This window comes from Passer montanus, unplaced genomic scaffold (genome assembly GCF_014805655.1).
Source record: "Passer montanus isolate IOZ18808 unplaced genomic scaffold, ASM1480565v1 scaffold90, whole genome shotgun sequence".
Lineage (NCBI taxonomy): Eukaryota > Metazoa > Chordata > Aves > Passeriformes > Passeridae > Passer > Passer montanus.
Genome location: NW_024374368.1, coordinates 773,282 through 800,722, shown reverse-complemented (window position 1 = coordinate 800,722; position 27,441 = coordinate 773,282). Strand labels below are relative to the sequence as shown.

At 35.0% G+C, this 27,441-nt stretch overlaps 1 protein-coding gene across 3 annotated transcripts in view; it reads right to left on the bottom strand.

Moving 5' to 3' along the window:
- Positions 1-27,441, bottom strand: part of RALYL (RALY RNA binding protein like) — a 368,663-nt gene that overhangs the window by 108,833 nt on the left and 232,389 nt on the right. The gene's annotated exons all lie outside the window — the stretch shown is intronic.

Sequence of the window (27,441 nt, the reverse complement as noted above, 5' to 3'; positions counted from 1 at the left end):
CACTACAGTTCTTTTTATGATGTCATCTAAGAAAATATTACATATATGAATATGAATTTGAATGAAGAATATGTGTAAGCATTAGTGTTTAACCTCCTCCAAGTAATAACTCCTCCTTGATAAAGTTATTGATGTATTAAAATCATGAATGGGCACCTTTTACTGATAAATATTTATACAGATATCTGACATCATTGCTTTATAGCATGTGGTAATATTAGATAAAATAAAATTCACTTTAGCAAGAAATGTCACTTAGCTAATAACGCAGATTTATAAGATCTCTTTTTATGACATAATGAAGACAGAACTTAAAATATTGGCCAAACCGACCCTGCCTAACACTGGTAAAATACTGCAGAAACAGTAGGAAAGTTGGATGAGAAAGAGTAAAATTTGTACATCTCATACCTACAATTGTAAATTAAAATCAAGGAGTTACAAAAATGTTTTCAGGACATTACAAAGCTGTCTAGCATTCCTGAAACATATCAGAAATAAAGACCATTGACAGTGCCAAAGAAGGAAAATGTTTATTAATAGGTTAGCTGTAGATTAAAGGGCTCAATTCCACTGCCTAAACATTCATGTCTAGCACTACTTCAATGATTTATGGCATCTGAGATATTCACATAGTGCCAGAAAATATGGCACAGCACCATAGGAAACCTACAACCTTCTGGAGCACCCTGCTGAAGCCAAGACTGCCTTATGTGGCTCTAGTCAAATATCTAGGCAAGTAAACCCTGTCCAAAGAGTTCATATTCAGACCTCTCTCTGATGATAGCCATTATTCTCTAGCATTTTTATATTTAGGGCTGTTGTTTCTAAGCGTTCTCAACTTTACCTCTCAGGTCTTCATCCTTCAAGACTGATTGACTGTAGGAGGAATTATATGGCGAAAGAAAATGATGTGTGACTGAATTTGCAAATATGCTCAAAGAGACCACTCTTTGTTAGTACATAATCACAGCTGTGTATGTTAAGAACTTGTCTGGATAAAAGAGAAACAATCTATCACAGCACTTTCAAATCAGCAATCCTTCTCCTTACTAAAGACAAAATGCAGTTAAAGTGTTTCGTAAGTCTTCCATTATTCCTGTTGCTTTTTACTCTGCTCAAGTGTTTATATCCAGAAGAATATACAGTTTGCAAGATTTCAAGAAGACCTCATGTATTTATCAAATGATGCATTAGAATAAAATTTGCTACATTCATGGCATTTGTATCATCCAGTAATTTAGGGAAAAAATTTAGATTTTTATTTTTTTTCTGGAGCTGTTTGATTTTAAGAAAAGTTTGTCTGCTTTTTTCTCTATTATCTTCTACATTTTTGCTGACCCATTTTACTTTTCTTTAGCACTATCAGACAGTAATGACACTTCACCACAAAAGATTCCTTTTTAGATAGCAGGAGAAAGCCCCTATGGTACTGGTCCTACTTTCACCATGGGTGATTTTTTTTTTATTCAATGAAGCTTTTTCACTAGAATTTCATTTGTCTCATTGTTATAGTAGCATTTACCTTTAGTCTTTAAGGAATTCACTGTCAAGCTTCCCTCATTAGATTGTGCTCTTTTTATCAGATGTCACTGTAAGAATTTAACAATATGATCACAGAGGTATTAAACAAAGCCTGACACCTTCTTTCTCAGGTAGGAGCTCAAACTGGCTGCTCCTCATGGCCCTTGCCCGGTTCCCAGCATGTTCTCATTCCTCCAACAAGAACACTAGAAATACATTTGGATATTTTTCTGTGACTCATAATTTCCCAAGGTTTAATGTGTCACTTCCTACAAGTATAACATTGGAATCAACATGTGCTTGTCTAAAAGTAAAATTGTCATCTATTATTAAAGAGAGGAGTTTCAAAACATGAAAAAGGTTTAGAGGAAAAAACCTTCAATCAACCAAGTAGAGTTATTTTATAACTGTCCTTGAACAAAAATTTGATGGAAAAAGCCATGAATAAGCCATTTTCTCTGTCTAGATGTTAATAGAGTCTGTAAAAACAGAGATTTAAATCAGTTTTTTGGAAACCAAGTTTGTCACCAGTGGCTGGACCCTGCTCTGTGTAGGAAACTAAAAGATAGAAATTTCCACAGATACTGAAGAGTTTGATTTGCAGCCTTGGAACAAGCTTGGAATGATGTAAAAATAAAAGTACACAGACATTAAGCAGAAAAACTATAAATTTAAGTATCTATTGTTGTAAGAGTATGCCTTAAGTAAGTAAGAAACTGTCTTAAGATAGTGAGTTTTATAGGGTAGTAATGTAATTGTATAGAGTAAGCTAAGAGTTTAGGTGTTAGAAGCATGTATGTGTATGTGTAATAGCAAACTGCATATGCAGTGCAGCACAATTAAGTAAGGGCAATAGGTTACAAAAACAAAACAAAACTTTGTGGCAACTTTTCATTGGATTAGAATATTATATATTGCTTTGTAACTAAGTTGTAACTAACTTTGAGCTATGGCCGACTTCTAGTTCCTCTAAAATCCCATGGCCTTTGAAGCTGATGTTTGTCTGAGTAATAAATAATTTTTAGCCTGACAGTAGTCCTGTCCCTTCATTAAGGTGTCAATACTCTGTACCTTTTGAGCTACACACTCTGTCTGATAACTCAGGCACCTCCAGATACACATTATGAACGTCTTTCAGAATTGCAATGTGTCCTCAATTACATTTAACTTCCACAGATTCAGAGCAACTACAATGCATCTATTTGCTGTAAACCTGAGCCTTCACTTTACAATTCAGAATGATGGTTTTTGCACCAAGAGTTGCCCCACAGCATTCTTACCAGTTCCAAAGATTGACAGGGGCTCTAGAGCTTAATACTTTCACAGCTTTAACCCGCTTCTTATTGTCCACATAAGGAGGACATGTCCTCATATAACCCTTAAGTGAAACTTGACCAATTCTGCTATTTCTTCTATTCCAAAAGCAAGTAATACAGTTATAGATGCCTGATAGTTCTTCCTTTTCTCAAAAAAATACTGTACACAGTAAGTACAGGTCCCTTTAGACTGGTAACGATAACATTAAGCTTTCTGTCCTTCATCTAAGGAATATTTAGCTGTCATTTTAAAACAGGTACAATAAGATATTCCTCTCTGAAATATCTGAAAAAATCAATTAAACTTCATGCTCAGAGTTAGATATTCTATAAGATAGTTTCTACAGTGGAAAAACATCTTCCCGTCTGCTTCGGCAAGTGGAAAAGATCAATCTAAGATGAATGGTGCCCTAACTTGTTTCACTTACTTTACATATTCCTTCGATACAAGTGTGTTCCTCCCATCTTAGAGTAGTTTCTTTCCTAATCCATCTCAGTTCTTGACAGGTTTGTTCTTGGCCAGTTTCCTTTTGGTTTTGAGCAATTTCATTGTTTTGTTTTTTCTAGGTTCAAACTTCTTTTAATCTTAGCTTTAATTTAATTTTATCAACATTATTTTTATTTTATCTTATTTAACTAGCCCTGAGAAGTTTTAATTTGTTCTTCTAAATGCTTTGCTTGCTAGTTTGTCTGGGACTTTCATTATCTTGTATTTGATCTCGATGAGGTTTTAACCACCCAGTAACAATACTTAGTGACTTTCACATTATTTCTAAACCTCTGTTTAACATTTGAGACAATCTTAAGCGGTGATCTGCTTCAAATTTCACAAGTTATGGACTAAGAACACATCCTTTCCATTAAAAAGAGTTAGGTTTGTATTCCAAATTTTTGTCTAAATATAACTGATTCCACACAAACCCATATTGTCTTTAAAATGTACGTTATTTTAGTAAAGAATGAAAATTATGTATAAAGAAGTTATGTCAATTTTTCTCATAATTAAACTGTGTCTTAGCAATTCAATATATGAGCATAATACTATTAAACATTCCTCATATTTTACCTCACAGTAATCCTTTAAATGATAATAATCTTTAATATATTTTAACAACATGCCAAAGTTAGAGTTCGTGGAATTTCCTAAGTACAGGAAAAACATATCCCTGTAACTGGAACCACATTAATTAAATATAAAATTTTAGAAAAATGTCTACTGGATATATGAGAACAATTTTTATTAATTATCAATTGGCAATTAACAATTTCATTAGTTTCATTACAAGCACGCTAAGAATTTAAGTAGGTCTTTGAAACAATCCTAATGTGTCTAGAATTAACATTTCAAAATATAGTACTTTTTATTCACTTGGCAGTTTCTTAATTGTTGTGGAAAACTGTCAGAAAGACACTAAGTGTAACAATTTTTTCTTCCTTGTTAAATCTGAAATAAGTCATAGTGCTTCTAACAGGGGCTGGTATCTATCTTCTCAGGGTACTGCAAATATTGAACAATAAACAAACACCAGATGTGGGGCCCAAGCAGCTGCACTCAATTAAAAAAAAAAAATAGGCTTTTAACAGACTACCAAGTGCTTAATTGTGTATCAAGTGCTTAATTGTGGATTTAATACAAAACATTCATACATATAATTTCTAGAGAAATAAAGTGCTGAATATTGGTTAGTTTTCATGAGAAATTTAAGAAATTTCTGCCTGTCGATCTATCTTGATTCTGCTTAAGTTACAAAATCATTCCACATCAAAATAAAAAGTGTTTTTAATGGGAATTACACCCACAGTGTCATATTCTCCAGACAGATGATATCTGTTTCAATTTGATTGGTGTGCCATACAATGAAATGCTGCCCTGTTTTCCTTTTCACGCTGGTTTTAGTTATCACACTGATGAAACACTTCACCATGCTAAATTCAATGGGACAAACTTTCAGAATAGAATCCACTCTTGAATTACCCAAGAATATTTCAAAAATACACCTCAAATTCATATTCCTTGATTCTGTTCAAGCACTAAGTGCTTGAATACTTCAGACAGCTTTTTCAGGAATAACCATTTGAAGAAACCATTTGTTGTCATCACCATTGCACTATGGCATCCTATTTTAAAGTTTTTATATGTTCATTGAAACTGATTTAAGTCACATTCAAAATGCATTTTTCAGTTCTTCAGCGCAGCAAATATTGTCTCCCTCTGTGTCCAAAACAGAACTGGGAGAGCTTGAGAAAGAACCTCTTGTGAATAAATGAGGCCCTTAAAATGTCAATTTAGGGCTCACAGCAATGCAAACTGATGATGCTTTATGGCACAGCCAATAAACAGTTGATGCTTCAACTTTTCATTTCAGACTAATGCTTTTTTTGCAGCAATCAAGAGAAAGATGAAAATGTTCTGCTTTCTTTTCTCTTTGTATAGTATCTTCTCAGTGTGGGGGACTCAGGACAATTTCAGTTGTAATCAATCAGTACAATCACTGGCTTGAGAGGGTGAATAAGGCCTTTAAAAGAGATGAGAAGAAGATTGATTTTTGGAGTGATGGAAGAAGCTGTATTGTAGCAAGTCACCACCAGACCATGATAAAAGATGCACTATTGGCACACATATGACAACATTCTTTGAATTAGAGGGAATTGCAAAATACCAGAATGACTCCAATTCCACAACTACTCAAACATTTCTTGTGGTTTTTTTTTAAGAGTTCACATGCATGTGTCTGTGTGGGGTGGCAACGTGGGGAAAGGGCTAACAAGGGGTTGTTAAATTAAAATTATTAATCCATCTTATTTAATGTCTTCATTAGATTGTTGAATGGCAGGTGAGGAGACACTTTTTTCATAGTCTACATTAGACTGCATGTCTTTGGTGGGATAATGTACATTTTAAGTGTGCTGAATTAATGAATTCAGATTTTAGAAAATGCCAGCTATATGTCAACTTCTTTAAAAATTACAACTGATTCCAAGATAATTTATGAGACAATTGAATCCTATATGGAAACACGATTTTTTCCACTATACTTATAGCAAGGCCAAATTATTGGATTTTGTTTTAAGGTCAAATCAAGGCTGGCATAATAACATGATTAGTGCTATATAGCATTTAACATTTTTAACCTTGAAAGCCTTAAATATGTTCATCTGCTTTTGGTAAGGGCATCAAACATTGAAATACATTTTTCTTTAAAAAAAAATCTGCCTAATACCTACAATACCTACAAAATTTTACAGAAATAAATAAAAACCATGGTTAGTTGTAGAGGGCATCAGAATATGCCTTTGCATCACAAGGCACTGCCAGATGAAACACATTGTCTAGTAAGGAATGCTTCAAAATCACAAGAAGAGGAAATTGGAAAGATTACTACTTCTTACCTTGAGGTTTTACTACTAAATATCACATAATATTTTGAATGAACAGCAAATGAACATAACAGCTCTGTTCAATGTTCAAACCCACAAAACAGAATTGTGTTCTCAATGACGTGAAAACTAATTAAAAAGAGATGTCTGTACAGTAGAGGAGATAAAGAATGCTTTTACTCCCTTGTGGATTTAGCAGGAAAAATGCTTTCTCATCCAGGTAAAGAGTTAAGAAGCTAAGTGAAAATATGAAGCTGAGGTATCCAGGATATTTCATTAAACAGTACTCTAAAATCATAGGCACTGAACAATTTAGGTACAAGTTTTCTATTCCTTGTCCTATAACACCTTGAAAAGGTAAACCAATTTCTGATAGTATAAGAATAGCAGTTTCTGTAGATAGTCTGTTCAGAGAAGATACCAAAGCTATAGGGATATCTAGAGTAATTCTTGACAAATCTGTCCCTAGATCTCTGTCATTCTCGGAATTTTTGTTCTTGGTTCAGTTATACCAGATGAAATATGCTAATGTTTTTAATTAAGTTTAATTTTTACAGATAAGAAAAAAAATACCTTTGTAATGCTGCAGGAGAATAGGAGAGGGATTTAAGAAAGGCAGTATTGCTACTCACCTTTAATCTCTAAATTTAAATTCTTGCTCATGTCTTAGCATATGAAATGTGTAGTGGATTGTTTTGAAACTAATTTTCATATGATTCAGTTTAACTGATGCTGCACTGGGCATGTAGGACCCTCCTGCCATTATTGAAAGAGTAAGGTGCCTTTATAAGCTAGCACAGGTTGCCATAAGTGTTGTCTATACTGACAACTAAACAATAAAGGTAAGGAATATTCCAAGTCCTTTCAAAAAGTGTTTCCTCCCTCCTGCAGCTCCCTCCTGTCTATTGAAACGAGTGGGGAAATCCGGGCAGTTTGCACATCAGAGCCAAGGACAAGCTGAAGGGGAGCTTTTTGTCTATGGGGCTGCACCCTTCCCACCCCATTTAGGGTTGATGTGGGGCTGATTGTGGGTCAATTACTAGACCATTCATTTAATATTAGGGACATCAGCTCCAGTATCAACAATCCCTTTAATATTTTTGCCATCTATATTGCATTTTAAGGTTGGCTAAGTTGTTGTAACAGAGCTAGTCCAAAAACCTGTGGCTGACCGTGCTACCAAAGTTATTTGTAGCACAGGTCAGCCTTGACACTAAGGGTTTTGTTGGCAAAAGGAATAAGTTGTGCTATACATTGGCCTGCAGGGTGGCACAGGAGTTCATAGCATAATTTGTATTTTGCCTTCATAATCCAAATCAATAATTCCAGGTAGTACAAAAAGTCCCAGTTTAGTGGCAGAGGAATGCACTATTGCAAAGCATAGATGTTATTACCAAGGGGTCCCCACACTCCAGTAAGAACTAAATGTACTGAGGATGTCATAAGAGTTTCTGATTCCCTGGAGGCAGCCCTGCACTGCCTGTGGTTTTCTGCAGCTAATTTATAGGAAGGAGAATTACAAATAGAATACCTTTAATGAGAACCTTTGCTCTGAAGTAGACAGGTGTTGAATCGACAGGAACATTAAATTTTGTGGGAAGCTAATTAATATCAGACAAAACATTAATCCACCAGGTTTTTTTGCAAACCATAAAAAAATGCTATGAATAGTCCACATTTTATACTGAGCCCACATCTCTCATTTGGGGCCACTTACACATTATTGTTTGGAACCAACCCAAACCAGTCCAAATTCAATTTACTTTACCAGTACCATGTGATTTTGAAATCTTTTAAATCCAACACCTGGACTATTCCACTAAGAAAATTAAAGTAATGAGTCCAGATTATTATTTATTGTGGAAGGACACTATACTTACGGCCCAAATATTTTAAAATATGAGGTTTGAAGTGCAAATATCCTGCTGTACTTGGAATCAAATGCTACCACAAAGACAAAATGAGAATATTTTGTTTTGATTTGCTGATGACATTGAACTTTGACCCAGTCACATTTGATGATGGTTTGATATTTTCACTGTGGTTTTACTGACTTCATCTGGGTGAAGGACTTGGCAGTGTTAGATTTACAGTTGAAATTGATGATGTTAAAGGTCTTTTTCAAACTAAATAGTTCTGTGATTCTATGATTCTTTGACTAAATGAAAAATAGTAATGCTTTCATATTTTCCCAGGAAGCCAGCAGATTTATGCCAGTAGAACACGACAAAGATTCATAGGTTCTTGAAAAAGGCAAAAAATATGAAAAACCAAGATAATGTCAAGCATATGACAAAATCAACTTGTTCCAACTTTAATGTAAAACACACACAATGAGAATTATGATTGATATTTTCAGCAACTTCCAGTAAATATAAAAATAAAACCATGTGAAAAACTGAGGCAGGTTTAACTGATATAAAGTAATTGCAGAAAGCATTGCATTTTCTCTGAGCTGTACTGTGAAGAGAGTTTTCTGAGAGTTTCATGTCGCTTCTGCCAACACTACAGCTGAATATTCTGAATAGCAGTCAAAATACACCAGATGTGACTCAATGGGAAAAGAAGGTGTTGGAAATCAATACACTGGGTGGAAGGGTCCAGTGTAGAAATATAGTCCTGCTAAGAGGATTTTTGACAAATTTTCTAAGTTATACACCTCCCAACTATTGAACAGTGCCACAAACCCCAAAATGTTCTGACAGCAGCAGAACATGGTGGTGATTGTTATTAAAGAGATGAAGATTTTTAATGAGTCTAGCAAGACACAGATCTATTCAGTAACCCTCATTCAGGATAAAAAATGTTAGTGAAATACTTTTTCAAATGTTAATGGAAGCGTTGTTTCTGAATAATACCAAATTATTAACATTTAAAACACCTGACCTTGGGAAAAGAGAAATAGGATTATGTTTCTTCTAATTTATCATGCAGAAAACATGGAGTGAGGTTCAAGCATGCAGTATTTTTTATCACTGAGTTCAATATGAAGAAAATAATAAAATTTTTAGGTATTATAAATTAGAAGTTAATACGCAGCTTAGTTGCCTGGATTCATGGATGACTGAGTTTCATGATGTGGGAGGTTCTATGTTATATAAAAATAAATCCTGGGAAATCATCAAGATTATTTTAATTTAAATTAACTGAATATTTGGCACACAATTCTTAACTTTCCAATTCAGTGAACTTAATAACCTAATCTTTGCAATAGAAGTAGGAATTTGATCCGTAAATGGTATCTCTGGCTGAACATATCATGCCATTTCACTGCCCAATTTCACCTCTTTTGGTAAGTTCATCATACTGGAAGTAGTCTTGAAATTTTCAATGGCCTCAATATTTCTAAGGGTAACTGAACTAGAATATACTAATGTGCAGACCTTCAGAAAAATGACGGAAACTGGTGTCTAAATTTAAACAAAGAAGCTTTTAGGAGTTTATTTAGCAATTACACATAAAAAGGTGATCTATCCTTAAACCTCCATCTAGGATCTGTCCTGAGATACTGGCAAATATAGGGCATCATGTGTTAAGCAAAATAAAATACTGCAGAAGAAAGCAGAATTAGCTTTTCTTAATGATAAATACATTTTTAAAAGTTCAATTCACAGTACAGGCATATTTTCTTGCAATCTAAAGGCATAGATAATGAAAATAATGACTTTAACATTCGAAAATAAATCACATGTATTGAAAAGTCATTATCTCAGCTTATTATACACTGATATTGCTCCATTCCACCAGAACAAAATTGTCATTACCTTTTAAAGGCTCACCTCACTAGAAGTCTTGGCAGCATTTCATAACAATCCAATTTAAAAACAGAGCAATTTAAAACAAATACATGAGTTTGTCTACAAAGGCACCATTAAAAACAACAAAAAAAATCCAACAAGCTGAACAGATAAAGTCCATCTCTTCTAGCAAATATTAAGTAATTTAAACAAATTGATATTTTATTATTAAAAAATTATCCATTTTTAAAAAAATAACCAAGTTACTTGTAACAAAGTATCAGAACCAGCTGCTGCATAAAAAACACATGCTTCTTGCAATTTCCCAGCTTCCCTTTCAAACTTGATTCTACATATCAGTAGGACCTATTTTGTAAAAACTGGAGGACACAGAGAGGTAGCTTATGCTAAACTGTCCTGTGTGTAACTGATCTGTATTATTTAGACAAAGAGACGGGAACAACATAAATTGGATAGGCTCATTTATTATAACCTGATCTTTGTGAATTAATGAACAAATTCCTTTACATCATTGGATGTAAGATTCAAAAGATAATTCAACATTTATATGCAAAATGGGACTGTATTTGAAATGGAGACATGAACTGCAAATTAAAACCCAGTCATGACCAAGACGATAATTTCCTTCCCTTAAATTTTAAGTTCTGTACATTGACAGAGTGCAAACAAGTATAGAGACTTATCACCAACATATTCATAATTTCCTACCCAAATTAGCAATTAATTGCGCTACAGTGAGCCACACAATCTGGAATACGAGAAATCTGTGCTCTGGTCATGCTAACAGAAATCTGAGACAAATCAACCAAAAGGAAAGTAATGACGAAAGGCGATTTTCCTTCAAATAATAGGCTGTTGACCATTGGCTATTTTGTTTGGACAAACAAAGACATTGATTTATAATGTCTTTTTAAGCTGTGGCTCATGTACAAAACCACCCAGGCATTTTCAACAATAAGTACTCTGCATCAGATTCTTTTCCACAGTATTTGTTCCCTCTTCCCAGAGATAATACATTGTGCTCATTCTTCTGCAAGTTAAATCTTCTTTTCATCTCTGACACCTAAGAAATTTCTTGCTTCTTTACATTAAGGTGTAATTTCTACTCATTAGACCAACTTGCCAGAATGGGCAAGATAGATGGGCCTATTTATGTTCAGTATGTGAGTTTATTTTTCCCAGTTTTTATGTGGAACTGTCATTCGTACCTGTACCTGTTTTCTCAGTGATTAGATTTCACTTTTTTCCCATATAATTTTCAAAATTCTCTTTTTTACTCTTCACTTATTTCTATTATCAAAGTAAAAATTGATCCAAAAGTCTATTTTGTCAGTTTGCTCATCATAGAAAATTTGGGTAGCAACTCCAAGTATTTGTCTGGTAACTGCTCAGCAAATTGTATCTTTTTTTTGTTTTTCCTCTCAGTAATGTTGTAAATCTATATATTTTCGTATAAATGTCATGTTTTGATCATAATAGTTTTCAATAATGAATTCTTTATCCTTCATGTACTTTTAATATTACTGGTCACTAGTTTCCTATTGCTCGTTTTTTGGTAAGAATTTTGGGAAAAATTTTCATGTAGCCAAGTATGTAAAACTTGAATTCCTTATTTCTCTTGCCTCCTACCTCATCGAAGAACTTCTCATTTTTAAAAGAAATGTCTCTATTTCCCATAGAGCAGACCTGAACAGGTCAAAATGTGGCAAAAGTTTGCTTTTGCAACCTGCCTGGACTGCGTGTATGGGAAAGAGATCGTGGAGCCTTATCAACGACTTTTACATGAGTGATGGCACAGACTTAGTACAAAGATTTATAACACAAGGCAGAGGGGGTGCCCTTTAGTTATGCTTCTTTTATCAAAGGAAAAAAATATAAAATATTTGAGTCTCTGGACCTTGTTCAGAGGATCAGTTCAGTCTCATAGCTTTGTTTCCAGTGCCATCTGCTGACACGAGCTTCCATTGCAACTCCCGGAAAAAAAAGGTTCCTCCAGAAGGGAATTCTGTCGTTTTGTGCCTGCAATAGATGATGCTACCAGAAATTTCTTTTCGAAGTGAATAATTTCACTTACTTGATGTTGTGTCCTTTGCGGGTGTGTGGAGGTTTCCAGCAGAGCTACTTGTCTGTATTGCCATCATTACAAATGGAAATGTTTAGAAGATTCAGATTCTTAATGTATTTAAAGGAGAAAAAAAGAGGAGCTATGTGAAAATCTTAAAACTACTTCAAACACAGAACAATCAAGTTGCTTAAATTCAAATGAATATTACCAAAATATGCCCTGATGTTGTAATTTGATATTGTAATTTTTAGCTGCTAGTTTTTAGTTCTTTTACTTTTTAGTTTTTTACTTCTTGTCACTCCGAAAACCCTTTACACCCAAGAACAATATTTTCTTAATCCCACTGCATTTGAAGTGGTTTATTTTCTTAAGGCGGTACCTCAACTGGTAAGAGCATAAAATGCAAATACTGAACTTTCCAGTATGAAAAAATGACAACTCTTGCTGGAAAAATAATGTGTCTGGCAAGCATCAGGGGAAAACTAGCAAATATATTTCTATTGTTCAAACTCTAAGGCATCTCAACAGATTTTTAACACTGATCTGATTTTTATGTGTTTATTTGTGAAATTGGAAATACTAGTGTAAGAGGAATCAGAGTTCTTATGTGTGCTTCTTCCTTTGACCTTCTTTCCACACTGTTGCACCCCTCCCTCTTTTTCCTTTTGCTGTCGTCTCACCACAGAAAAGTGAAGAAACCTTGCCATCTTGTGGTCAATGATAGTTATGAGTCTAACAAAAACGCAGATTGCAAATACTATAGTGGCCACCATGTAGAGAGCTGCAAATTCAGTGAATTTAAGGGAAAAACCCAGAAATTGACAAAATTGTTAAGTTTAAAGAAAGTGTAATACACTTTTGCTAGTTTATTAGAGACTAGAAGAATGGAAATCGCTCAGAGCAAGAAAGAATACAATAGGATGCGATATACATTTTTTTTTATTCAGCTGATAAGCTCTGTTAACTAGTAGAAACACAATGAATATTTTCTTTTGACAAATAACTGACATTTGCTAAGAAATTCTATGACCAAATTCACAAGCTTTCATCAAATGTTTAACCTTAGATGAGCTACAAAAACTTGTTTAGTCTTCTATGGATCAGCAAAATATCTGGTTTTCATTTTTCCTAAAAGCCCAAATTTGAAATGTTTAAAAGTTTCAGCTTTCATGGGCAGCACAGAAGATACAGGCAGCAGATTTTGCTTCCACAGGTGCTTTCCACAAGATATGGTCAAGTTGTGGTGACCACCTCCCTGCCTTAAGAGTGGTCCCCAAGGAGAGAAAATGTCCAGATGGTGTACACTTGATCAAGGGGATCCTCTCTCTGCCTTTCTACTTATCACAGTGAATAGAAAAAAAGGCCATATCTGTGCAGCAGTGATTTGTGTCTGCTAAAACATTTAGTCAAAATCATGTCTAATTTATGCAAGCAGCCAGTCTTATATTTTCCTAGCCAATACAATAAAGACAGAAACATAAACTCAGAGTCAAGTGCCTTACGCATAGTTCTTTTCTTGCTCAAAGAAGTTCAAGTTTTCTATATTGCTATGATCTTGCAATTTTTTCCCCAAGGCTTGCAACAAATTTCAATGGGGTTTTGCACACAAACCCATGTAGTTATTGTCACTGTTCTGTTAAGACAGAAAAATCTCAAAAAAAAAAAAAATTGCCTTTTTTTTTTCCTCTGTTCAAATAACAAGCTCTCATCCAAACCCCTGCAATATTGAGGTTAACTGGCAGTGATATGTACCTGAGCATTTCTGAGAGTTGAATATCCCTTAACAACCCATAGAGGGTACCTGAAAATGAAACTCACTTAGGAATTTTCTCCTGTCACAAAGATTATGGTGGAATAGCTCATGTAAATACAATTAAACACTTTTATACCAACACAAGGTGGCTGTAACCAGAGTACCTATACGAATTGTTCTTAACCTGTTGCCAGATAAGTAATAAGCCTAAACCATCCCAGGATGATCCCAAAAACTTGTTCTCTCGCTTATTTAGAACCTGAGCCTAGGAATAATCCCTGATTCAGCTTAATCACCATGAGGTGTGGCTAAACATTTTTAGTTCCATTTTATAACAGTGGATTTCGCTCTGAAACCTGAAGGCAAAGACTGAGTTATGAATTATTCTCTTATTCATAAAAAGCACATTATTCCCATTAATTGTAATGAAGTTTCTGCCTAAAATAACAACAAAAAAATTCTACTTGTTCTCTGTTACCTACTCGAAGAAGAGAAAAAATCACTGTGGAGAATTTCCTGAGGAAAATTCAAGAGAATTCAAGTTCTATCGAATTAGGAAAAGAAATGTATATGTGGCATAGCTCAAAAAGTTCTGGGAAGGTTTGTTATGTTTCCATTATTTCTATTTCTATTATTTCTGTTATTTCTATTTATAATTCCATTTCATCATCGTGAAATAACAACCAAGCCATGGAACTTACCTAGACCATATAGAGACTCACAGCCTAGCCCGAAGATGGCTTTTGATTATATACCTATGCACAATTACTCCTGCCAAGAAATTAAACAGAATTCTCTATTCCCACTAACCTCAACATATTTAAGAAGTTTGTATTCAAAGACCATTTTCAATAACTAAACAACAATGCTGCCACAGGAATAACTTACAGTTCTTTCAGCAGAATAATTCTGTCTGTCTGTCTGTTATGCTAGAAAGATTTTGTTGCTTAGAGGGAAAGTGTCCTAAAAGAAATACATTAATGAAAGCTCAGAATTTTTTCCTGAATATTACATAGCAGAAAGTTGCTTGAGCACACAGAAAGTAAAATCTGAATTCTGATTGACTAAAAACTGACATGTTACTATTAAACATACGTGGTAAAATTATTTACTCCCTGTGTTATAGTATATGCTGCAGAATACTAGCAGTATCTTAAGAAACCCACCACCTTGGAGTAGAACATAGAATTTGAGTAAAACACTACTAATAGAAACTTTTGTTTAAGTCTATGTGCCTTCTGTAAAGTAACCTTATAATGCTGTTAAGATACTTGATCACCAGAAGGAAGCCACTTGGGCAATATACAATGAAGCAATCTAAAACACAATCACCAGAATTAACAACGTTCTTCAGTCTAGAGTTTCTTCATAGCAGCCTTAAGTATTTTGCTTTTACACAAATCTCTGCACACTTCAGGATTCTTCTGTACCTAGATTTCCAAAATGCTTGTCCAGTCCCTTGCTGCAGTGATGAATGGTGAACATCTGTAGAGCTTAATTTTATGTATGGGAGTGCGTAAAGGTAGACCAAACACAGACAGCTGCAAGCCTCTGTAAAAAATAAAGTTTGTGGCTGACAGGAGAGTAAAACTGAATGACTGAAAGAGATTCAGCCATCAGACAGGTCTTCATGCTTCTGCCCTTTCCATTCCCTATAAACTTTGCCTCAGTGTGGTAACATAAACAAAAAAAGAGCTGAAAAAATTCAGTTCTAGGGCACCATCCTCTGGGTTTTTATGGTAGTTGAACTGTGTTGCTGAGGCTTTTCTCAATTAAATGTCCATTTAATGTCTTCTGAAAGAGGTAAAACTTCAGAACAGAGGGAAAAGATTGCCTGTTTTATTAAGTTTTGAAGGATGGAATCAGCAGATTGCATAGATTCATAAGATAGTTTTGTTAGGTGACCTTAAAGATTGTATAGCTCCAACATCCCTGCCATGGGCAGGGACACCTTCCACTAAACCAGATTGCTCAAAGCCTCATCCAACCCAGCCTTGAACATTTCCAGGGATGGGGAATTGAACACTTCTCTGAGTAACCTATTCCAGTGCCTCATCATTTGTTACCCTCACAGTATAAAATTTACTCCTAACATCTAATTTAAATCTACCTTCTCCTAGTTTTAAGTTATTGCATGTGGCAGACAGTACCAAAACCATAAATTCTGCTGGCCTAATGGAAATTAAGTCATCTGTTCTTCCTTTTAGGCGATATCCTACATACATTTTGTGAACCTATGAAAAGAGTGCAAAAGATCCTCAGTAAAAAAAAAACCTCCTGTTGGTATTGGGTGTAACTCATAACACAGCAAAACAAAACACAAGGGAGAAAAAGGGGAAATAAAAGCAAACAAAACACACAAGTAAATAAAAGAGTGATAAAATAAGTCTGTAATCCCCCAGATAATGAGAAATTTCCTAGGAATTTTTGTCTAGGTGTCAGAATAAATGTTAACATGGACTGAGGTAATAAGTATTATTTTCATAACTAACACTTTTCTCGGTATCATTGACATAAAAATGATTGCAGTGACAAAAGAGGCAGGTCTTTTTCTGTGTGCTTGCTAAGGCTCAGCTGCAAGTCAAGAATCAAATCTGAATCTAGAACCTGTAGGGCATAGAAGATTTTCATTATTTGTAGATGAGATTTCATAGTTTAAGAGGTTGAAGATGGATGACCCTGTTTGGTACTGTTGCTCTGCATTATGCTACAGCTCCACATCTGTGGGAAAATTATTAACAGCAAGGTCAGATATTGCCTAGGAGAGATTTGAAAATGGATTCAGGAGGAAAGCAAAGCAAAAGAAAAGTAGTATTAAATTATAGTAAAAAAAATAAATAGAGAAAAGAAGAAAAAAAATTAAAATAAAAGAAAATTAAACATAAAAGAGAGAGGAGGGAAAAAGGAAAACAACACTGAAAGCTATTAGATCGCCTGAAAACAGAATACAGTTCATAATATATTGCACTAACATGGATCAAACTAATTTTTATTGTTTCTTTTCTGTTACTATGCAGATAACAGGCTTACCAGTAGCTGAGATTATTTGAATTTATATTGGGCATAATAGTGAATTTCAGATTTGAACTTCAGAAAAACTCTGATTCTGCAAACAAATTTCCTGTGACTGCACATACATGTTGGCACAAAGTTTTAAGGAGTTTGGAGGGGACTGGGTGAGATCCCCACTGGTCGTGCAGAAGAAATTGGATGTCTAAGACAGCCTATAGTTTTTGTTTCTCCAGTAGAAAATGTCATACAAAGTCATTACAGACAACTTTTCTGAGACCACTGAGATGATGTGAAGTGTGAATTATCTTGGATATGAAGAACTGCATCAGTTCATTCCTTGGTCTATGGGCAATCATGTCAAACCCGCTATTTACAACAGTCATAAGGTCTGGTGAGCCAACTCAAGACAAAAAAAAAAAGGTTCCTTGTGGTCTTCTGCTCTGTTCTTTAGACTTCTTTTCCAGATGAGCAAGGTCCTTCTGAGTGTACCTCAGGTCACTTGCATGTATCTTGAGGTTGGTGAGGCATACAGATATGCATAAATGGCATACAAACAAAATTATGCATTCCAAATCACAAAAAAATTGACTTCGGTTGTCTAGTGATAAAGCTCCCCTATATCTGAAAGTCTGCTGGAGGTGTTTGAATAGATCTATTCAATTAAATAGAAATAAGCATTATCTCTCTGTAGGTGGCCCACTTTAAACTGTCACCATGCAGTTCCCTCCATGAAAAAGACTGCCTTGAGTTGTGACTCAGACACTGTTTTCTTTGAGCTCTAAACAGTCTATTTAAAGAAATTTGTTCTTCCCTTTAAGCTACTGTGGCTTTGATAGCCTCTGCCCCATGACTTAAATATCCAATATGTCAAGAGAAAATATCCCCATCCTCTACTTCCCCACTGCTTCTGTACCTGCACAGGTGGCAGCCATGATCCCTGCACAGCCACCTCTGATATGCTATGGCATCTGGGGTAGCTGTCACCCAAGCTTAGTACAAGTCAGCTCTGCTGAAAAATCAATAAACTACTGAGAAAAAAAGCAACTCTGAGCACAAATAGTAAGTTTAAAAGCAGAGGAGTAAAACATGTCAATCTTTCTTTCATCATTATTAAGCCTAACTGCAAAACAAACATTTGAAAATCAAGGAAAAAGCATACTCTTCTACCTTACTGATTTACCAAAGACCTCAGGAAAACCAGGAAATTTTCCAAAATGACAGCAGCACAGGCATTTAATGGGATTTTATCAAGAACTTACACATGTACAATTTTATCTAGGATGATATTACATCTAGACTCAATGAAAGTCCATAAGCACCAAGGATAATGTACTTCAAACATTTGTGTTCCTTATTTCATTAGTTTGTCTCATTTTATTTTGGATATATTAATAGATTAGTCTGTCCAAGGGATCACAACTTTTAAAAAATTCTAAATGTAGGTTATGCATATATAATTCATATCATGAAAAAAGCAAGATTAAAATAAATTATAAAGTAGCTATGAAGAAATTATAATGACACTAAAACAAATTATGCATCTATTTTTAAATAAAGTTGGCAGAAAATAATTCTAAAGTATACTAAAAAGAAACCAGAATTGGACACTGGTAATGCACTCAGTCAGTACCTGGAACAACTCAGACAGAAAAGAACCAAAGTGTTTCAGATAGCTACAGTTAAAACACTCCAGATACCCTGGAGAAATCCCAGGACACAGCCAAAACTAATGAAGCCAAATGATGCAATTTTACATGGTTCAAAAAAATGTCACATTTGGGGATCTCTGAAGTCCTGCACCTGGATAATGCAAGGTAACCTATTACAGTATTGACTCTTCCATGTGCCCTGGAAGGAAGCTTATAATCTGATAGATACCTAAAAACAGAACTAATCTAGAGTCCTTAATTAGGCCATATAGTTTAAAAAATATTTAGTCTAATTATTGTCTAAAACACTATGCAAAACATAGAAGTCTTCATGTCACTTAGAACTGTCAACAGAAATTGACAAAGATTTACAAGATAACAATTAAATTCCAAACCAAAAAAGACTTGAGAGTCATTAACTCTCCACAGTGATGGACACTGCTGAGAACCTTTGCAGATAGCGACTAATAGGGATAAAAAATATTTGCAAGAATCTAGGGCAAATTCAAGCTGCCCTCAACAGAAAAGAAAGTCAGGAAGGAAGAGAACAGCATTCCTTTTTTTCTCTTTGAAAGCTGTCATGCTCTCAGTAAACATAGCTGCTTTTTTTTTCTTGGTACTGCATGTTCCATCTTCTTCAATTGTAGCATCATTGTGGAAAAAATTCACACACAGAAAGCATTTTCCACACAAGAAAGAAAATACTTGTTTTCTGTGGGCAAAGACAGACAACTCAGTGATGTGGCATAATTATAAGCAGATTATTTTTGAAGATTTGAAGGAAATGACAGATTTTTTTCTTGTTTAAGGAGCAGAGTCTGCTATAGGACTGTGACAAATTTCCCACAGCTGCAATAAGGAAAATATGCATAGCTCTGAAGTATTACGGACCAAATGTTGTGAATGATTTCAAGGTCATATATTCTGAGTGGTACTTAGCCTTTGAAACAGTGTATGTGAGTGTATAGGAACAGAGCAAGGGAATTCTAAGCTGCATTAGTGTGCTGACAAATTGATATAAAATATTTCTGTTCTACAAACTTTAAAGTTGCTAAAAGAGGTATTGATAAAATTATTATAGCAATGAGAAACTTATATGGTGCTTTCTGTCAGGAGACTGAAACAATCAGTACTTCTTTCAAACTTTGCTATTAGCTCTTACCAGAAAAAGATGACCTCAAGGTCTTATTTTGTTAAAAAAGTCTTAACACTGGTCGCTTGAATTTCATAGGGCAGGATTATTTATGTATTTAATTAGCTATTTTTTAAACCTTTGTAGGAGTGTGTCCCCTAAGGACAAGAGTGGCAAAGCTAGCCTTTGTCCCCCAAAAAAGGAAAGAAGCCCAGAAGTTTCTCTCAATGATTAGGTGAAAAGCCATCTCATAGGACCTCAGAGACTTCACCAGAAACTCGAGGTGATCTAATTGGATAGAAGCAAAAGAGTCCCTCCTGGCCCATCAGGTAGAAAAGAAGAGAACAAAAAGAACTGAGCGGCTTTTGTGAGGTGTTTATACCAGGAGCAGACCTCTGTACCTGGCTTGAGTTTTTCTGTTTCTTATTTTGCCTTTTATTAAACCTTTTTTTTTTTCTAACACTGCAGCAGAAGCCATCCTGCTTATTATTTGCCCCCAAAAGATAATAGTTAAGCTATCCTTGGGTGTGTTAGGTTCCCTTTTGAGGGTTTATAAGACGTGGCCCCAGAAAAAGAAACCTAACAAACCTCAGCTTCAGGAGCCCTGTGGTTATAGGCAAGGTAAACTTAAAATGATAATATGGAAGGTTTGACCTTCAGTGGAAATCCTGAAGACCCTGAAGCAGAACACACTACTGTGTGCTGTTTTCACATCAGCACCTTATGATTCCCAGAGTTATATTATTGATATTTATTCCTTTGAGATTGGAGGGCTCTTTGCTCTTCTGCTTACTCCCTAAGAGACTACCAAATACAGACTTGGTGGCCATGAGTGGGACATACATGAGACATCATTATCAACAATAAGTGTAAATAACTCCATGTACTCCATGTAATGGCAGCATTCCAAGATTTGCATAAAATAATTTTCTGTTATCTACTCTGTTAATTATATTATACCTTTATAAATCTGGAAAGGTTTCTGTAGAGGTTTTAATGATTTTAAACTTGATTCAATCCTGCACAGGCAAATAATGTGTTCTCCTGAAAATAGCAAAAAGCCCAGGGTGGCAACAGAAATTATTATCCCTACAGAGCATGGATATTGCAACCTTGATCTGGTAGATAAGGTGTGAAGAAAGGACATTCCTTCCTCTAACAATGCCCCCAGAAGGACCCTGACCTTTACTTGTTTGAGACAGAAACAACCATGGAGCAGAAGGACAGAGTTCTTCCTGGAGGAAATGATTTTGATAACTCTGAACAAAGTACCAAATCTTCTGTGAAGGGCAGATCTAAAACCTGTACTTCTTCTTAGTATTAACAATGGGTTAACTTAGACATTTCACAGCACAGGATGCCAGATACTATAAATCCCCTTGCAATGCACTTTAAGTTGTAGAGGAATGTTAGGTGACCAAGTCAGCACTATGGGACCCCATGGGATCTGAAATGCAGCCATTACAAACTTTCCTTGTGCTCCTTCTTGTTCTTATGCTGTCTAGGTCTCAGGCATCCATTTTTTAAGGTAGTCGCATTCCAGTTTCCCCAAAAAAGAAACTAAATGCATTAAAGATTGCAGAATTTTTGAGTGCCAGAGTAATACAAGGTCATATAAGTGGTTTGTCTAGAAAAAAAAGAAAAAGAAAAGGTAGGGAAAAGCTATCAGTTCCTGATGCAAAGAGTACCCATTCAAATGTGGTAAGATATGAAGTGTTTTATGCTAAACAATGCACCAGGAGAATGTGTGGGGCAAGAAAGCTTTCTCTAATTAGTGAGTAATTAATTCAGAGTGTAATTTTCTCCCACTGAGAACAATGTACTTGTCTCAGTAGGACTTTTAGGGAAATAGGAAATAATAGGTTCTCATAATTGCAATAGGTAGGTATCTACTTTGGTGCTCAAATGCTTAATTACTTTCTTGCTTTCCTGGTGTTAAATCTATACCTAGTCAGCTCCAAAATTTCTCCTTTCTTAAATCATTACTGCAAGTGTCAGTACTCAATAGGCAGTTCTGGCATGGGGAGGTCTGACTTGCATCATGAAGAAGGCTGCCTTTCAAGCCAAAATTTGTTTTAATGTGAAGAGAGCAACTTATAAAGGTATTCTTTCTCTTTCTCATTGAGAGTGAGAAAGAATAGCCAGCAGCTGAGGTAGGAATCAATGCTGCTCTACCTGCCTTTTCTTTCAGAGAGGAGTAGAAATTATAGGGAAGGATGACTGTTCACAAGTGGATGGAAAGTGAATAGAGTCTGGGATATATACATACATATTTTGGGCATCTTTGGACAAGAAATATTTGGAAACACAGGAGTTTACTACAGTGAGACAACTGTAGCAAGTAGACTCACACACAAACACATTGAAACCATGTTATCAGTAAGCCTTAGCCAATTCTGCAGATTTCTAGTGCCATCATAATGATATATATGTAGGCCCCAGGCTTATCAGTTTGTTGCCTTCCAGAACTTAACATTACCAGGAAGCTCTTACAAATTTGGAGGGATGTTGGTATGGCTATGAACTGTAATATCAAAAATTTTTCCTGCAAATATTGGTGACAATTGACATTGATCAAAGATGATGAAACCATACATTTGGAGGTAATTTTTAAAATTATATGATAGAACTACACAAGCTGCACTCCCACCTTGCACTGCAGCTCTCTCTAAGAGTACACTGTATTGATAGAACTACAATATTTTCACAGGAACAAAAATTCCATCTGGAATTATTATGCATCCATTAAAAATATTTGAGCCTGTATTTATTAGGGTCATGGAGTAAGCTTCTCACTGCATGGGAGGCTTTGCATATAGCTGTTATGTAGGAACTCTCAGAATATTCATATGAAGAAAAATTATCCCCTTGAAAGCACAAGTGTACATATGAACATGATACTGAGCAAAACAAATTATCTGATACAAAGGGTATGAACAACTTGGAAACTCCAAAAAGGGCTTTTTCTGGGAGGAAAGATCATTGGTTAAATGGTAGCCTAGTTTGATAGCTCTTCTGAAGTAGTCTATAGTTTCTCCAGTTGTATTCATGTGCCTCACAAAACTTTTTGAGGAGCATTTAACTGGACTCCTGCTGAGTTGTGGCTTTGAAATGCCCTAAATGTGAAAGCACTTTATGAATCACCAAAACCACCTTCATGAGAAAGGAGGTCAGGCTGAGGCAACCTAGCACAAGGTTTCGTCAGACTTAGCTGAAATACGTTATTGTACATTTAACAGGCTGTGTTTTATTTCTGCCCTTCTGGTTTAGGTTAGGTGTGAATGCTTCGCTAATAAAGTCAGCAAAGGTCATCTTGAAGCTATTATTGCCACAGAAAAAGTACAAGAAGCAACAGTGTGCCTGAGCTTGCTAAAACTAAAGTCTGCTTTTGGTGAATCTTGGTATATGGGCATATTCAGTATTTCCAAGTACTAATCCATAAATGTTTTAGACCACTGAGAATTGTTTTTTTCCTTGATATTGTGGTACTTGTCAGAGTTAAAATAATTTGTAACATATTATTCCATGTAGGTGGCTGACTTGTAACCTGTACCATAAATAAAGCTCTTTGATAATTATCTGTTAAGGATATCATTGGGAAAGACTGGCTGCTGTAAGGAACAGATATTTTCTGTTGTAAACTACTCATATTGAACTGACAGCACTGGTCATGTGGGATCTGCACATGAGAAGGTAAATTCTGGACAATAATATTCATTTTGAGAGGTTCATAGAATCACAGAATACCAGGGTAGAAGGGACCTCAAGGATTATCTGGTCCAAACTGTTTTGGTAAAAACACAGTCTAAAAAACAGGGTCCATTATCTTGCCTTAAGAAACACATTTAAAAAAAAATTTCTAAGTACATTCAATGTTGTATCTTTAAATATCATGTATGAAGACAAAAAGTTTTAGCAAGTTAGAACATTTGTAGTTAGTCAGTAGTCTGGCATCCGTTAGGATAGCATTGTGTTCTGCAATGCTATAAGAAAACAACATGGAGAAGGACATAAAAATGATCCAAAGTTTAAAATACATGATATACTGAGAAATACTGAAATACCGAATGTCTAGAAAAGAGAGAAAGAAAAGGACTTTAAGGCCTCCAAATATGACAAAAAAGTACCAATTTTTATTTATGTCTGGATAGAATATTTAAAAAGTTATAATTTCAATGAACATAAAAAATTCTTGCATTGCATTTCTTAGGCAAATGATGGAATTCCCTTTATTAAAAGTTTGAGACCTGAACCGGATATCTGCCAAGAATGAACCAAAATCACTAAACTAGACTCAAAGTAGGGAAATGGACTTTCTGAGGGTCTTTCCAGGGTCAAATTCACAAATAGAATAGTTAGGGGAATGCATCTAAACTGGAACACTTCTCCTCCTTTTCCTGTGGTCTGGAATTCCCTTGGAGACCAACCTGTCTGTAACACATTACTGTTGTGGTCTGCTTCTGCCTTTCTCTGGGGAAAAGTACTAAATACTTCAGCAGTTAGTAGAAAAATTAAAGGTGCTCAGCCTGCCGCCATCCCAGAAATCTCTCACCTGCTAGAAACTGGACAGGAAGAATCAGACTATTGTGAATTTTGTAAAGCAAGGCACCAAATAAGAATATGTGATATTGCTGTAATCAGGCAACGTAGCATTTCTTAGCCAAGTTACTTTTACAATATTTCATCCTGCCTGCCTTTGAATCCTGTTTCACATTTAATAAATATACCAAATCTGAAAATCCTTGAATTTAAAGTGATGTGATGTACTTTATAGAAAAGCACTGTTAACCAGAGAGGTAATCTTGTTCCCTCCTTTTGAGGGCAAGGAGAATCATTCTCACATTCATACTGAATACCTTAGAAGAGGAGCAGCTGTATGATTGTCTGTAACACCAGCAGAGGGACTTGGAGTTTTAGACCAAGTTTCAGTTTTGAATCCTGAAGCTCTTTATCATAAATGGAAGATTGATTTGTATAAAAGACAGGTTTCTCCTTCTCCAGAGAAAATGCCCATAAGGACTTGGGATAATCAGAAATTTCAAGGATTTCTATTCCAAGTACAAAAATGTTTTATTTTCAGTAATAGAAAATATGGCAGAATGTTTATAAAGAAACTACCAGCTCTCAAAGCATGGTATCATGCTTGCATATTCAGTTTTCTTCTAAGGCAAGATTAGAAAAAGGGGACCACAAGGAACACAAGTTAGCCAAAGCACTTTCTGCTGTACTGGAATGTGCTTTAACAGTACATTGAAGGGCTCTTAAATGTAAGTGCTAAAATTTAATTATTTTCAATAAGGTCAAACTTTGAAGTGACAGGAACTGACAGTTGTTACAGATTCAGCTTCAATTATTGACTAACTGCTTACTAGAAAAGGTTGACTCCTGTGAAGTAGTAAAGTATAGATTAAAATAAAATACTCATTTTAAAAAAATTACCTTTTCTACTAAAAACTACAACCTCATAGCCAAATCAGTAAGGAAATAATGGCATCCTTGGTACACTGAAATGTACGAGAGCTTCGGAAAAAATAATGAAAGGTCATGAGGTCTCTTTCACATACTCGTTAACACAGTCTCATCATCAGGATGTTATTGCCTTGAGCACACAAGAACTAAATTTGCCTGGTTTTGACCCTGCAAGTAAATGCAATGGTTTTGTTATTACAGTATCCTTCAACTCATTGTGGAGTTCTAAGTGAACGTTATTATTGTTCTTCACAAACAGTCTTTTTTTCCTTTGAAATAATTAAGCTGTTTTCAAACACAGAGAGACTGATAAAATTTCAGCCTTTCTCTTACTGCAATAATGGTAATATACAGGAGCCAGATACATAATGATTATTGCTTACTATTTCAGCTGTGTCATCTACTTATAAACATTCAGGCTAATAAAAACACCTGCATGTAAGGTCATGTTCCAAACAAAGACACTTAATCCTATTTGAAAGGTAGTTTTAATGATTTACTTCTGTGTGAATGAAATACATTGGTTAGAGTCTGTAGTTTTGGATCTGGAGTCAAAGAGACTGGAAACTTACATAAAAAGAGTTGTAGGAGTAACTAAAAGACAAAATTCTTCATGCTGCAGTGTTACCTACAGTGAAGCCCTATCAATGTCACATTCTCTTGATTAAATTGGTATCTGTGACAGGTCTGGAGATGTGTGGTTTTGGTCACAGTAATTTTACTGTCTTCACTTTCAAACTCTGTTCCATTTTGCCAATTGATTTCTGTTGCTAATGTACATAGCTATGAAACAAACAGGCATAAAAAATAGATCTTGAAGGCACTAAGTAATTCAATATTAAATAAAAATTAGTGCTCTGAAAAGTGAAGGTTTAATATACAGAATAATGCAAACCCTCAGCAATTTGATTATGGTATGGTTAAAATATTTGCCAATCTGCTGCCCGCATTCTAATCCATGTGCATATTATGTAAGTCTGTATTTAAGAAGTATGTAATAGAGTACTGTACGATGTATTTACTTTGGTTAACCTTGGAAAGATGTATACTAAAGGTAATACAGTTCCAGATTAGGAGACTGCATCAGAGAAATAAATGTTAGGTAATGATGCTCATTTTTTCTTAATTACAATGCAAACAGGTTTAAGTATTCATTACATTGTAATAGTACACTACTATAGCTGAGCTCTTTGTTACTCATTCAAAAGAAAAAAAAATCCTATTTTATAACCAACAATTGTTATTCACCCATAGTCAAACTGCTGAAATGAAATGCTTTCTTGTCTTTTTTTATTCTTTTTTTTGGTCCCTTTTGAACAAAACATCTTTTTGAGATGTACTGACCAGTTCAGGAGAGATCATTACAGGCTTAAATAACACACATTTTGTACAAGCAGTGTTAGAAAGTCACAACTTAACTGAAAAGTTTTCAGATCTTGTTCTAAATTCCCAGGTGTTGTTTGTATCGAATCTCTTCTAATGCTCCAGATTTGTTGTCATTTAAAGATTCGTGTTTCATACCTAGAAACACTTCAGTACGCACTTGGAGAGATCTGTCCCATGAAAAGGTCCCTTCCTACATTGTGTGGTGGCATCACCTAAGCCCTTTTGTAAATTAATCTAAGCACTGAAGACCAGTGTTAGTGACCAGGGGTCAAAAAAAAATATCATGGGTTATATCCTAGCTAAAGAAACCTCAGGACTGAAGCTTCTGCTTGAGTTGAGAGTAATAGATTTCCAGAACATCATTCTTTGGCAATTTTTATTGTTTAGGTTTTTTTTTCATTTCAGTTTATATTTCTTACTCTTCCTATAAGAAGCCACATAGGAAGTCCTATGCAGATCCTCTGCAAACAAAAAGCTATTTTAAGGCCCGGGTAAATTTCTTATATTTTCATTTTGCAGACAAGATGCATTATACATGCATTATTGTCTTCCTGGCCTCTTCACTAAGTTCAAGTCAGCCAAAAAAGTACTCTGCTTTTAAATCCAAAGAGCAGTAGTACTAATTCACTTTTTAACAATGGGAAATGATGCCAATTTTTTTAATGATAATTTGTTGAATTAGGAAAATGTATTGCAAAAGCAGAGTTGTGTCTTAAATTGAAAAAAGCAAATGAGTGCATATTTCTTATTTCATGGGAAAATGAAATATCAGCTCTTCTCTCCTTGTTCAAGCTTGCACAAACTTCCATATCAGAAAATGCATACTGTCTTAGAATAGACCCTGTGGTGTAGGTATTCACTACTTATAACCTTCTATATGTCTTTCAAGTGCCATGTAATAGTTGAAAAATAACAATACACTTTTATAAAGTCTCTGAACCACAAAAACCTTTAAAGTGTGTCAGGTAAAACCACATTTGGGACTACAAAAACCAGAAG